Here is an 11,779-nt window from a genome sequence, read left to right as displayed (position 1 = left end):
ACAGGATGACTTGTGTCAAAGTCCTACTACTTGCTGTACATTTCACAGGGAGAGTCAGACAGACAGTGTGTTATCTCCCATACAATGGTATTTTACTATACATAGTGTCTTCTTTTAACATATTGTCATTGCTGTTTTTGTCACATATCCATACTTTAAAAACCCACATGGGGTCAGAGTATATCCCCAGAGTGAACTTGAGAGGGAAGACTAAGAACTATACAAACTATTTTAAGAAATTAAGAGCCCTTCTTTTTCTTGCTGGTTTGGGACAAGTGCTGTTTTGACATTATATTTATATGTGAGGGAGGGCAGTATTCTACCTACCCAGATCAGTGAGAGTAAACAAAAGAATTATTCAGTCAGTAAGTAAACTAGTTGCTTGTCAGTAAATTTTGTTCTGTTGACATCCCTGTCACCACAGCACAAGTTTATATTATAGCACTGTGTGATGCCTTCATTAACATGAGTAACACCCAATATGGGGAAAGTCCATCTCTACTAGCTACTATGTGTCAGTCCTGGGTCATAGGCTGTGCATATCCATGGCCTACAAAAAATCAGATCAAGATAATAAGGGGGAAAAAAGCAGAAAGGAAACAAAAAAGCTCTCTGAGCTACATGAAGTGTCAGATAATCAGAAACAGCTGCTATTTGGCTGATTTGCCTACCCAAGAATCCTCCGGTAGCTGGTTTTCACTCCAGAAAAGGAAGAATGGGATCTCTGTGTTGCAGGGTGCTTCTATGTTGAGCACCACACACTGAGCATAGCCCACTCTGATGAGCACGGCGCAGTATAAATCTGTGTTCTCTCTCTTCCCCCATACATGGTGGCTCATTTTAACAAATATTCTCCTTCACTAGCTTCCAACTGCTCATGACCAGTGACCAGTCAAACAGAAGGTCTCCTGGTTCCCAATACAGTTCTCAGCTGAAGTACCCTAAATACACCAGGACTGTATATACTCACTTCTCTCTCTCCCTCTTTTGAGCTCCAACAGAGTAAGGACAGCAGCCAGCAGTAGTTCCATGGCCCTCAGCCCAATCCTTCATTTCTGGCTGGCTTTTTCTAGCAATCTCATAATAGCTCTCCACACAACTAGCTAGACAAGGTTTCTTGCAAGGACTGGCACAATGTCCTTCAGAACCTCCCTTGTCCATATTCTTAAGGCAATTTCCATTACTATAAGATAAAAAGATTGTCAAGAATAATTCATTCCTATTAGCCAAGTCCTCAAACCTTGTCATGGTCCTTACTGAATGAGGTAAAAGGCAACAACAAAAAGTCTCTTCGCTCTAGGCAATTGGCCTGCACAGAAAGACAGCAGCTACTCAGGCCAATAGAAGCCAGATAGTTTGTGGTTTCCAGAATGGTTTTCCATGTGTTTTTGACAAAGAAACAGTTATTAAATATTAAGTTGAAACATCTCATTGATTAACAAGATGCAAGCAAAGTATCAAAGGGTTCCCGGAAAAATTTCCTACTTTAATGAAAAGTGACCACACATTTCGCGGATAAAAATAAATCCCATCACCATCTCTCTCTCCCATCCATTCCAAAAATTCCACATTCTTCTGCCACCCAAATGCATACACCTTTCCCCTCCTTTCCCTTGGCCCGGATGCTTGCCACTCTCCCCCAGAAAGGCCTAGAGGAGGCTCCCTTACCTAGGAGTTGGTTTTAGCAACAGCAGAGATAGGCAGGCTGTTCTGCAGGCTTTAGTGGCACCAGTAATGACAAGTAGGCATTGGTGGCCTATCGTTGTGGAGATGATTGCTTGGATGGGTGAGGAGCAGGCATCCCCCCTTTTTGGTGATAGATTATAGATTAAAGCATGGGACCTGTCTGGTTCTTGAGGTGGATCAGTCTCTGCTGACGATTGCATCCTTTAATTTGTGTGAGGATTGGGTGATGGAGTAAGTTTCTCCAAGCTGGTTTGAGTGGAGGGCAGGGGAGAGAGAAAGCAGTAGGGGAAAGGATTAGTGGCTTCCTCCCAGTGCTATTTTCTTCATGATGGAGGCCGAGACTGAGCAGGTGGTCATCAGCAATGAGCAAGGCTTGAGCAATGAGTGTGACATCTGCTTGGCCCTACCTTGTTTTATTTGGGCAGAGAGAGGTTGCAGGGATCACATAGTACAATGCTCATCCACTCCAAGTTGTGTTGATGGGGGACACAGCAAAGTCATTCCACTTATAATAGCTGGTAGGCACACCACTGCTCCAAACTGAGCAGCAATTGGCATTAAGGAAGCTGAAAACGTTAACAAGAAATGTCTTCCTTAACATTTTTTTTGTTGGGCCTGCAAAACACATTTGGGGGGCCCTTTCCCCAAACATAGTTAGATCCTGTCCTCAATATTCCATCTCTACACTGGAGTCGGGATGCTGGATGGGTAAGGAAACATTCTTTGGGATACACCCAAAATGTCTGTGTTTGGGGGAGGGATCATTAAATGTGTTCCCCCAAATCTCCTTCCACACACACATTTTCTGTCTTCTGCTGAAGGAGTTGAGCCTGGTTTTTTGTGCCTGTCAACCCTAACTGGATAAAATCAATGTGTTCAAGGCTTTTTGTTACAGTTTGAACGTACGGCCGATTGTTACTGTGGAGGCTGTATTTAAATCCCTGTATTGTACAGCACTCCTGTGCAGAAGACTAGAAATTCTAAGTCAGTTGCAGATTCTACATTTTAAAAAGAGAGTGTTTTGGAATGAAATAGGAACAGTGCAGTCATTATTGTATTGCTTGTATTATTTAACTGGATATTAAATTCAATATTATGGTGCCCTACATTTTTAATGTGCTGCAGATTTTTGGCTTTGAACATACATAACCACACTGTAGAACTAGTTGGGAGCTCATTGGGAAACTGAAGCTTTTGACTTTCAAATTGGCATCATTAGCTTTCAATGTAAACACCTTGGTGTGAAGAAATGGAGCACTTCACATTTTTCAGAGCTATTGGTTCAGGCCACGTACAAGCTCAGGAAGATAAACACTGCTTCTTTTTATACTGAGTTCACATTTGGAACATTTTCACTACAACCATAACAGCAAGACGTTTTCTCTTTTAAAAAAGGAAGATTAGATAGTAAATCATGATTTGGCATCAGAGGGCTGATGCTACAGCAGATTCTGCAGTCATTTGATCCTGGAATTCCTGCAGCCTTAATTGCATTTCTGACTCACCCTTGGACTTGTCTGAGTAACTCAACCTTACTCGAGCTGCAATATCAAGGAAGGAATGTTTACTTATTGGCCTCTTCGCCTTTTTTTGCCCCAATATCTCATTTTCCACTTCACTCTCTGGCCAGACTTAAAATTTAAGTCCATTTTAGATGTAACCTGTTCAGTTGTTTTCAGTGAATATGGCACTGTGATGAGGTGTACTCCCCACATCGGCCCTGAGAGAGCTGAATTAGGCCAGGTGGGGAGTACATCCCATCACAGTGCCATATTAAGTGAATTAAGTAGAAAAGGAGGGAGATTTAGGCTGTGGAGAGCCTTGAAAGTGGCTAGCTGGGCCAATTAATTACTCAGGCTGCACCTGGAGGAGGATCCAGGCAGCAAGGATTGATTGGATGAGGCTCAGCTGGACTGGAACAGAAGGTGTCAGTATAAGCCCTGGAGCTGAAAGCAGCGAGGGGCTGTAAGAAGTACTGTGTGGTCACTCCCTGGGAGAACAGAGGTATGTTTGGGGATATGAGGCAGGTAGCCTATAGTTACTCCCAGGAAGAGGGAGTGGTACGGCTGGCAAACCCAGAGAGTGGGGAGAGCCAAAAAGGTAGGAAAAGCCCAGGGGAAGAGCAGCAAGGCATAAGATAACACAGACCTTGGCTGCTGAAGAGAGGGCCCCTGAGCTGGAACCTCGAGTACAGGGGGGGCCTGGGTTCTCCTACCAGCTACTGGGGAAATGGCACAGACCAGGCAGTGGAGAAGAGTGGACTGCCTGGAAGAATTCACCCTGAAAAATGATATCCTGGAAGGGGAGGCCCATGGCCAGAGGGCTGAGTCACAAAGAGGAAGCAGCAGCTCCAGGAGTGAGAGGGGGCTGCAAACAAAGACTGAGGGCACCCACAGGAAGTGGGGGTGTCAGCCTGTCAGAGCTAATCTCCAGAATTGCCAGGAGGTAGCACCCCACCTTACTGTGAGTGGACCCCATCACAGGTGCTTATGAAAGGTGCTGCACTGAAATCCTCCATTTACCCTTTTAATAATACCACCATCGCTGGGCTTTTGTATAGCGCTTTTCATCCATAACTCTCAAAGCCTTTGCAAAAGGATGGCAGTATGATTATCGCTATTTTACAGATGGCAAAACTGAAGCACAGAGGTGAAATGGCTTGCTCACTTTCACCCAGAAGGCCAGGGCCAGATCTGGGAACAGAAACCAGGGATCACAGTCCAATATTCTAGCTACTATACCACATTGTCTCTCTCACACACACACAGGCAGTAACCGTGCAAAGTTACTGACACAATCCTGCCAATGTGCTTCAAACCTGACCTCCAAGGACCATCTTTACAGGGCGGTGCTGATTTCTTAACTACTGAGGTTTGTCTGCTGATACTGCAAACAATGGTGCCAATTGTGATGATGGTAGCCTTGTGATGAGGACATTTGGTAACGAGAGAGACTGGACTGAGAGCAGTAGCTCATTTCACATTGAGCAGTCAGCTGCTGGAGAACAATTTTTGCTTACAACTTGAACAAGTGACTTTGCATTGAAAAGCTCCTTAGAACCAGTTAGTTAACAACTCTGAGTAACCCCTCCACAACATTTGAGTTTCCAAGAAAACACACTGTTGGGGGATAAATCAAAAAACAGTCAATAGATGTTAATGTTCATTATGACAAACGTTCAGGGTGAAGTGAAAAGTACTTGGCTCTGGAATTTGCTTCCAAGCTTGGTTCACCTCACTACCATATTTGATACCCTTTAATATGTACTTTAAGATACTACGTTTTTTCCCCAGGAGTAGTCAGTGGCACTTCAGCATGTGCTCAAATGCTTTGTTGAGTATTGGTGAGTTAGACATGTGCTTAAAAGTTAAACATGTGCTTATATGCTTTGCTGAACTAAGGCTTTGGTGCAGTTTACACTCAGAACTATCAATTTTCTGATTCTTGACTATAGAAAAGTGTATGGCTAGAGAGAGGGAAACAATCTAAATTCAGGAGTGTATAATCAAAAAAATATATGTGTGGGGAAGGAGAAAATTAAATATTTTAGATTAATTATTATACCATAGTTTGATAAGTACCTTTATAATTAACTCAAAAATGATCACATCATTCGCTCAAAGCTAAATTGTCACCTATAAAGGTCTGGATTTGTACTACAGCAGCAGATTTAAGTACCACTGTAAAAGTGGAGGTTTAAATTCTTCAGCAGTATGCCCTGAGAGTTTAACATGGTAAATATCATTTTAACTTCATTGGAGTATTGGGAATCATGCTTTTTTAATCCTCCAGCTTTGAATAGCATATTAATAAAAATCAGTAAGCACAAATAGCATAATGTAAGAGTAACTTTCCCCACACACATTTTTCTACGTTGTATAGCCAAATGTGGAACAGTAACATTTACCATGTGTAGAGTGAAGAAACTATGTGAAATATGATACAGGAACTCTGAAAGCTAACATACAAGTCCGGATGCATGAAATGCATATAAAAATGTATGGTTAATGAGGCAGTATTGTTTTAAATTTCAGAGTGCAATGAAAGATAACATCTTCCAGCAAAAAGGGAGGGTGGGGGAATCAATCTGTCAGAAAAAGGAATGTTCCATCTAATGGAGAACAGGTGAAAGATACGGAATCATAAAGCAGAACTCACGTTAAGGGTCAAACTTCCTGCAGCACATATGTACCAAATGAAAATAATTAAGGTCACCACCATATTTCATGCAGCCTTACTTTTACAATGCACGCCCAATTTCCTCTGCCTTGAAATGTTGCAAGATATCATAGGCAGAACAAATGTTTGAATTTCTATTACAAAAATGTAGCACAGCTGCAGTTAAAGGGAGCTCTGTAGGCCAACAGACAAATGCAAAACAATTCTATATAAGATACAGGTGTTTTGGGAAAGTAGGTTTTGATTTGTTTGTTTGGTTTTTTTTTTTAATACATTCAGTGCATCAATTTGGCTCAGAGTTGTGATGCCTGTTAGAATAATATGTAATCTTATTTCAGTAAGTAATTGGCAGTCGTCTGATTATGTATGAGTTTGTTCAATAGTAGCAGGCTCATCACTCTACCTAGATTGTATGTATACCTTCACAAGATTTTTCTAGGATCACCCAGAACAGAATTGTCATGCTGGATCAAGGTTATATTTCTTCTGTTCTCCCTTCCTAGCTCATTCACTAAAATTAACGTTGCTTTGATACAAAATGACATCCTTCATAATCTCACTCTGTGGCAGGTTTAGTTAAGGTAGGGAACAGCAAATGTTACTTTCAAGATTGGTAGCCATGCAGGCAGATGCTGTCGAAGACCAGATACAAAGAAGACCATGTATAATTAATAATACTGTACCATCTAAAGTACTGGCTCCCCTTTTTCTATTTCAAACCAACTGTCTTCAATTTCAAGGCCCTTTATGGCTTATCTCCTCCCTACTTATCTCTCATTCTTTACTGAAATGGCAATCTCAGCCAATTATGCCAACCTGCATTGCCCTTTTGTTAAATTTGTAAACAAGCACCATTGTGCTTTCTCCTGTGCTGCCCACCACACTTGGGAGCAGCTCCCCATAAACATCTGCTGAATGAATAATTCTCCTCTGTCAAATCCCTCCTTTGTAAAGTCTCCTCTGTCACAAGGCCAACATAAAACTTAACAGTTAGACCACTGATATGCTAAGACCACTGCCTATCATGCTAACCAACAGTGGCATTGTTTCCATGTACTCCCCGTGTGACAGTTTTGGTCACAGAGACCCCCTTGGGACTGTCACCTGATGTGCTAAGACGATCTCTGAGCCAGTTTTCTCTGCCAGTTTGGGCCTTCAGAACCCTGCCTTGTAGAGCCAGACACACAAGCCTGCTGCAACACAGACCCGGGGTCTGAACCACGCCCCCAAAGCGGCAGACTTAACTGAAAACAGCTTAAGAAGTGCTCCTGTCTCCAGCACCCAGCTCCCAATGGGATCCAAACCCCAAATAAATCTGTTTTACTCTGTATAAAGCTTATACAGGGTAAATTCATAAATTGTCCACCCTCTATAACAGTAGATATGCACAGCTGTTTGCTCCCCCAGGTATTAATCACTTGCTCTGGGTTAATTAATAAACAAATGATTTTATTAAGTATAAAAAGTAGAATTTAAGTGCTTCCAAGTAATAACAGACAGAACAAAGTAAAGTTACCAAGCAAAATCAAACAAAAACACGCAAGTCTAAGCCTAATACATTAAGAAACTGAATACAGATAAATCTCAACCTCTGAGATGTTCCAATAAGCTTCTTTCACAGACTGGACTCCTTCCTAGACTGGGCCCAATCCTTTTCAGACCAACATTGTAGTTTATGGCCTGGGTCCAGCAATCACTCACACCACCGTAGTTACCGTCCTTTGTTCCAGTTTCTTTCAGGCATCTCTTTGGGGTGGAGAGGTCATCTCTTGAGCCAGCTGAAGACAATATGAAGAGGCTTCCAGGGCCTTTTATGTTCTCTCTCTTATGGGTAGAAACCCCTTTGTTCTTCTGTGCAAAAATCACAGTAACAAGATAGAGGCACCTAGGCAAATCACATGTCCATGAATGAATCAGCTTTTTGCAGGCTGACGCCATTGTTTACATGTTAGTTTGAACATTCCCAGGAAAACTCAGATGTGGATTGGCGACTCCCAAAGTCCATTGTCAGTTAAGTGTTTCTTGATTGGGCACTTACTGAGAATAGTCCTTTCTCAAGAAGCTGACCAAATGCTTCACTGATGCTACTTAGAATCAAACACATTGAGATAAAAGTACATAGTCAATATTCATAACTTCAAATACAAAAGTGATACACCCCTACAGACAGCATAATCATAACCAGCAAATTACAACCTTTCCATAGATACCTTACTTGACCTCCTTTGTACAAGATTTGGTGCAATTATAGGACCTTGGTTGCAACAGTGATCTATACAGTCACCGTTCATGTCAATAACGCCACGCCCCATATCTAAATTCACCTGCTGTCACTTGTCTTATACTTGGATTGTGAACACTTTGGGTTGGGAATTTCAGTTCTGTGTTTGTGCAGCACCCTGCACATTGGGGACCTGGCCCATGACAAATGCTCCTAGATCAGTAGTGAGCAACCTGCAGGCTGCACATGACCCATCAGGGTAATCCACTGGTGGGCCACAAGACAGTTTGTTTACATTGACCATGCACAGGCACAGCCACCCACAGCTCCCAGTGGCCACAGTTCTCCGTTCTTGGCCAATGCTCCCACTGGGAGCTGCGGGTGGCCGTGCCTGCGCACATGTAAACAAACTGCCTCGTGGCCCACCAGCGGATTACCCTGATGGGCTGCAGGTTGCCCACCACTGTCCTAGATTCTACAATGATAAATATTGGATATACATAAAGTAGAAAACATAGCAGTTCAGTAACTAATGCCCAGTTCAGTAAGCTTTGATACACAAGCCAAACAGCAAGTCACTAAGGTGATGTGGGAGATTTTTGCTTAAGACCAACCAAGAAAGCTAAAAAAAAAAATCCGACTTTCTCCTTCATGTCAGTGATAGTTTCAGTGTACTGCTTAGTAGTTCTTTGGTCTGGGTTGTAATGAAAAGGAGACTCTATATCCAGCTTTGCTAGAAACTTCCAATTTGAGGGAATGCCAATTTGACTATTCAGCTCGAAAAATTAAATGGCAAGTCTCTGGTATCTACAGACATTGGCAGGGTCTGAGCAGAAGCATCTGCACAGTTTCCACCAGGGGAGGGCAGCTCTAAGGACAGGCACTCAATGTTTTCAATGACAGAATCATATGAATATTTAGGAGATGGCAACACACTGGCAGAAGTTGGTGCTAGTTAAAAGTGAAGGAAACAGAGCTGCCAGAGGATGCTGTTTGACGTGCACAAGAACAAATTTGTATTGGTCCTACAAACCCATAGAAACATGCTGAACACACCTGAGTACCAGCCAGTGGCCCCTTATCTATGAACTCTGTTCAGAGATTCAGAGCACTCCTGTGACAGGGGTCAGAGGCACTCCTGTGACAGGGGTCATAAGAGCAAACCAAGGCTTGAAATGGGTGGTAAATGAATTTTAAGGATAATTTTGAATTGTATTTCACTCAGAAAGGGGGAGAAATATATGAATTACCAGGTTAAGGGGAAAGGCCACAACAACATTTGGAATGCAACTAGAGGGGGGGATATATAATCATAGAGCTGGGGCTCCCCAGCTCCATGGCAGGGAGCTTGAAAGCCCTGGGCTCCCCAGCTCTAAGGCAGTCAGCATGGGAGGGCTGTCCCAGACCCTGAAAGCCCAGGCTCCCCAGCAGCCCACCCTGTGTTCTGTTGGAAACCTGCACATGTTTCATGGGAAGTTCACAGAAACTGACATTTCCACAAAACATTTTGGTTTCAATGAACTGGCATTTCCCAACAAAACCCTGTTTTCTTGCAACATTCCCAACCAACTCTACTCACAACCCCTTCCTGGCTTTCTGCCTCCAACACACAAAACCTGCAACTGATATCCCAGCTCCTGCCTTTTGCAATGAGGGATTGGACTAGATGACCTCCTGAGGTCTCTTCCAACCCTAATATTCTATGATTCTAAAGTAGAAAACACGTAAGAACATAAGAATGGCCACACTGGGTCAGACCAATATCCTGTCTTCCAACAGTGGCCAATACCATGTGCCCCAGAAGGAATGAACAGAAGAGGTAATCATCAAGTGATCCATCTCCTGTTGCTCACTCCCAGCTCCTAGCAAACAGAGGCTAGGGACACCATCTCTGCCGATCCTGGCTAATAGCCATTGATAGACTTATCCTCCATGAACTTATCTAGGTGTTTTGAGTTTTTTAACCCTACTATAGTCTTGGCCTTCACAACATCCTTTGGCAAACAGTTCCACAGGTTGACTGTGTGTTGTATGAAGAAATACTTCCTTTTGTTTGTTTTAAAACCTGCTGCCTATTAATTTCATTTGGTGGCCCCTAGTTCTTGTGTTATGAGAAGGAGTAAATAACACTTCCTTATTTACTCTCTCCACACCAGTCATGATTTTATAGACCTCTATTATATCTCCCCTCCCGTATAGGGAGAATATACATAAAAACTAATACATAAGAATCAGACTAAAAATTACTTTACAAAATCTCATTATGAAACTATGGATGCATGTTTTCTAGAAAATGGAGTTAATATAAGTGATCAAAGAACACAAATGAACAGACTCTGACTGATGAAGAAGTACAATCACAGAGTCAAATCCGCTTTCAGTTCATGCAAAATGTATTCATTTCCACTGGCTGAGAGCTTCAAAAATGTTAGAATTACAGAAACAATTTTCAAAAAGTGAACTACCAAAGAATTTTGAGGAAATATTTTCCCCAAGCAGAGACGATGAGTCACTGTTGATAGTGTGTGGGGGGGGAGGAAAGCATTATTTAAAGGTTCTGGTGGTACGCAGCACAGTTCAGGGCAGAGCATATGAACCCTGGCAGAAATTGGGGGAAGGGGGACATGACCCCATGTGCCTCTCACACGTTGCCTTTGCCCCCAAACATAGTCAATCTTAACATATGGGAATGAAACTCTAGGATTTAATTTTTTTTCAAAGTAATTAAAAAGATGACAAATATGCAAATATTTTGTGTTGTGTTGTTTTGCTCATAATAAGATTTCAAACTGATTGAGGCTGGCACTAGACCTATATCATAATTAGTGTGCTGTACTGTCAGTTTATCTATTTTCACAGGTTAGTTACCAGTGTTTTAGGTAAAGGAGTTTGAGTGGAATGATAAATTGGTGTAAACCAGTAAAAAAAAAAAAAAAAAATCAATTGGGGGGGTACTTTTTTTTTTTTTTTTGGTTAACCACTAAAGTTTTACACAACTGTTGTATCCTGTAGCTCTGAGACTGAAGCAGTTCCCACAGTGTAAAACATAGCACAGACACGGTGGAGGTTGGAAAAAAACAAACAAACAATGTTAATATCGTGCTATGATTGGCTCACAAGGAGACGCTGCCCACCTATTTCTTTGCATCTATTTAGTATGATGCTGAATTAAAACAAACAAACTATCCTCCACAGATAAAGATAGATAAGATAAACAGGTAAACATGGGCAAAAATGCAAATCTATGCCTGAATACCTACAAAAAAATCAGTACTTAGAAATTTTCAAGAAAATGAAAGACGGAAGCGAAGAGGCTGCATTGTGCGGCGAGCTTTGTAACTTTGAGATTAGTGCTCGCTGGCAGAATAAAGGAGCATGTCAAAAGCAAGTGATGCAAGAAGTGTAAAGAAGAAAGTCAGCTTTGGGATAAACTGTCAATATCAAGAGCTTTCACCAGGGTTTTAATGAAAGAGGACACAACACGATAGTGATTCATGCATGCTCTTTGTTTCGCTGGACAGCTGCTGTTTATTACACAGGGGCCTACAGGTGACTTTGTGCCCAGCAAAATACCATCCAGCAGCAAAAACCCTTCCTAATGCAGACAACCTCACTCGTAAGCATCTGAAACAATATGACGATGCTTTAGTATCTAAACTGATGGAACGAATTGATGGAAACGTGTCTAGTCTG

Source organism: Dermochelys coriacea, chromosome 5 (assembly GCF_009764565.3).
Source record: "Dermochelys coriacea isolate rDerCor1 chromosome 5, rDerCor1.pri.v4, whole genome shotgun sequence".
In the NCBI taxonomy this organism is placed as follows: domain Eukaryota; kingdom Metazoa; phylum Chordata; order Testudines; family Dermochelyidae; genus Dermochelys; species Dermochelys coriacea.
The sequence above is the reverse complement of the archived record's forward strand: the minus strand, read 5'-3'. Positions refer to the sequence as shown.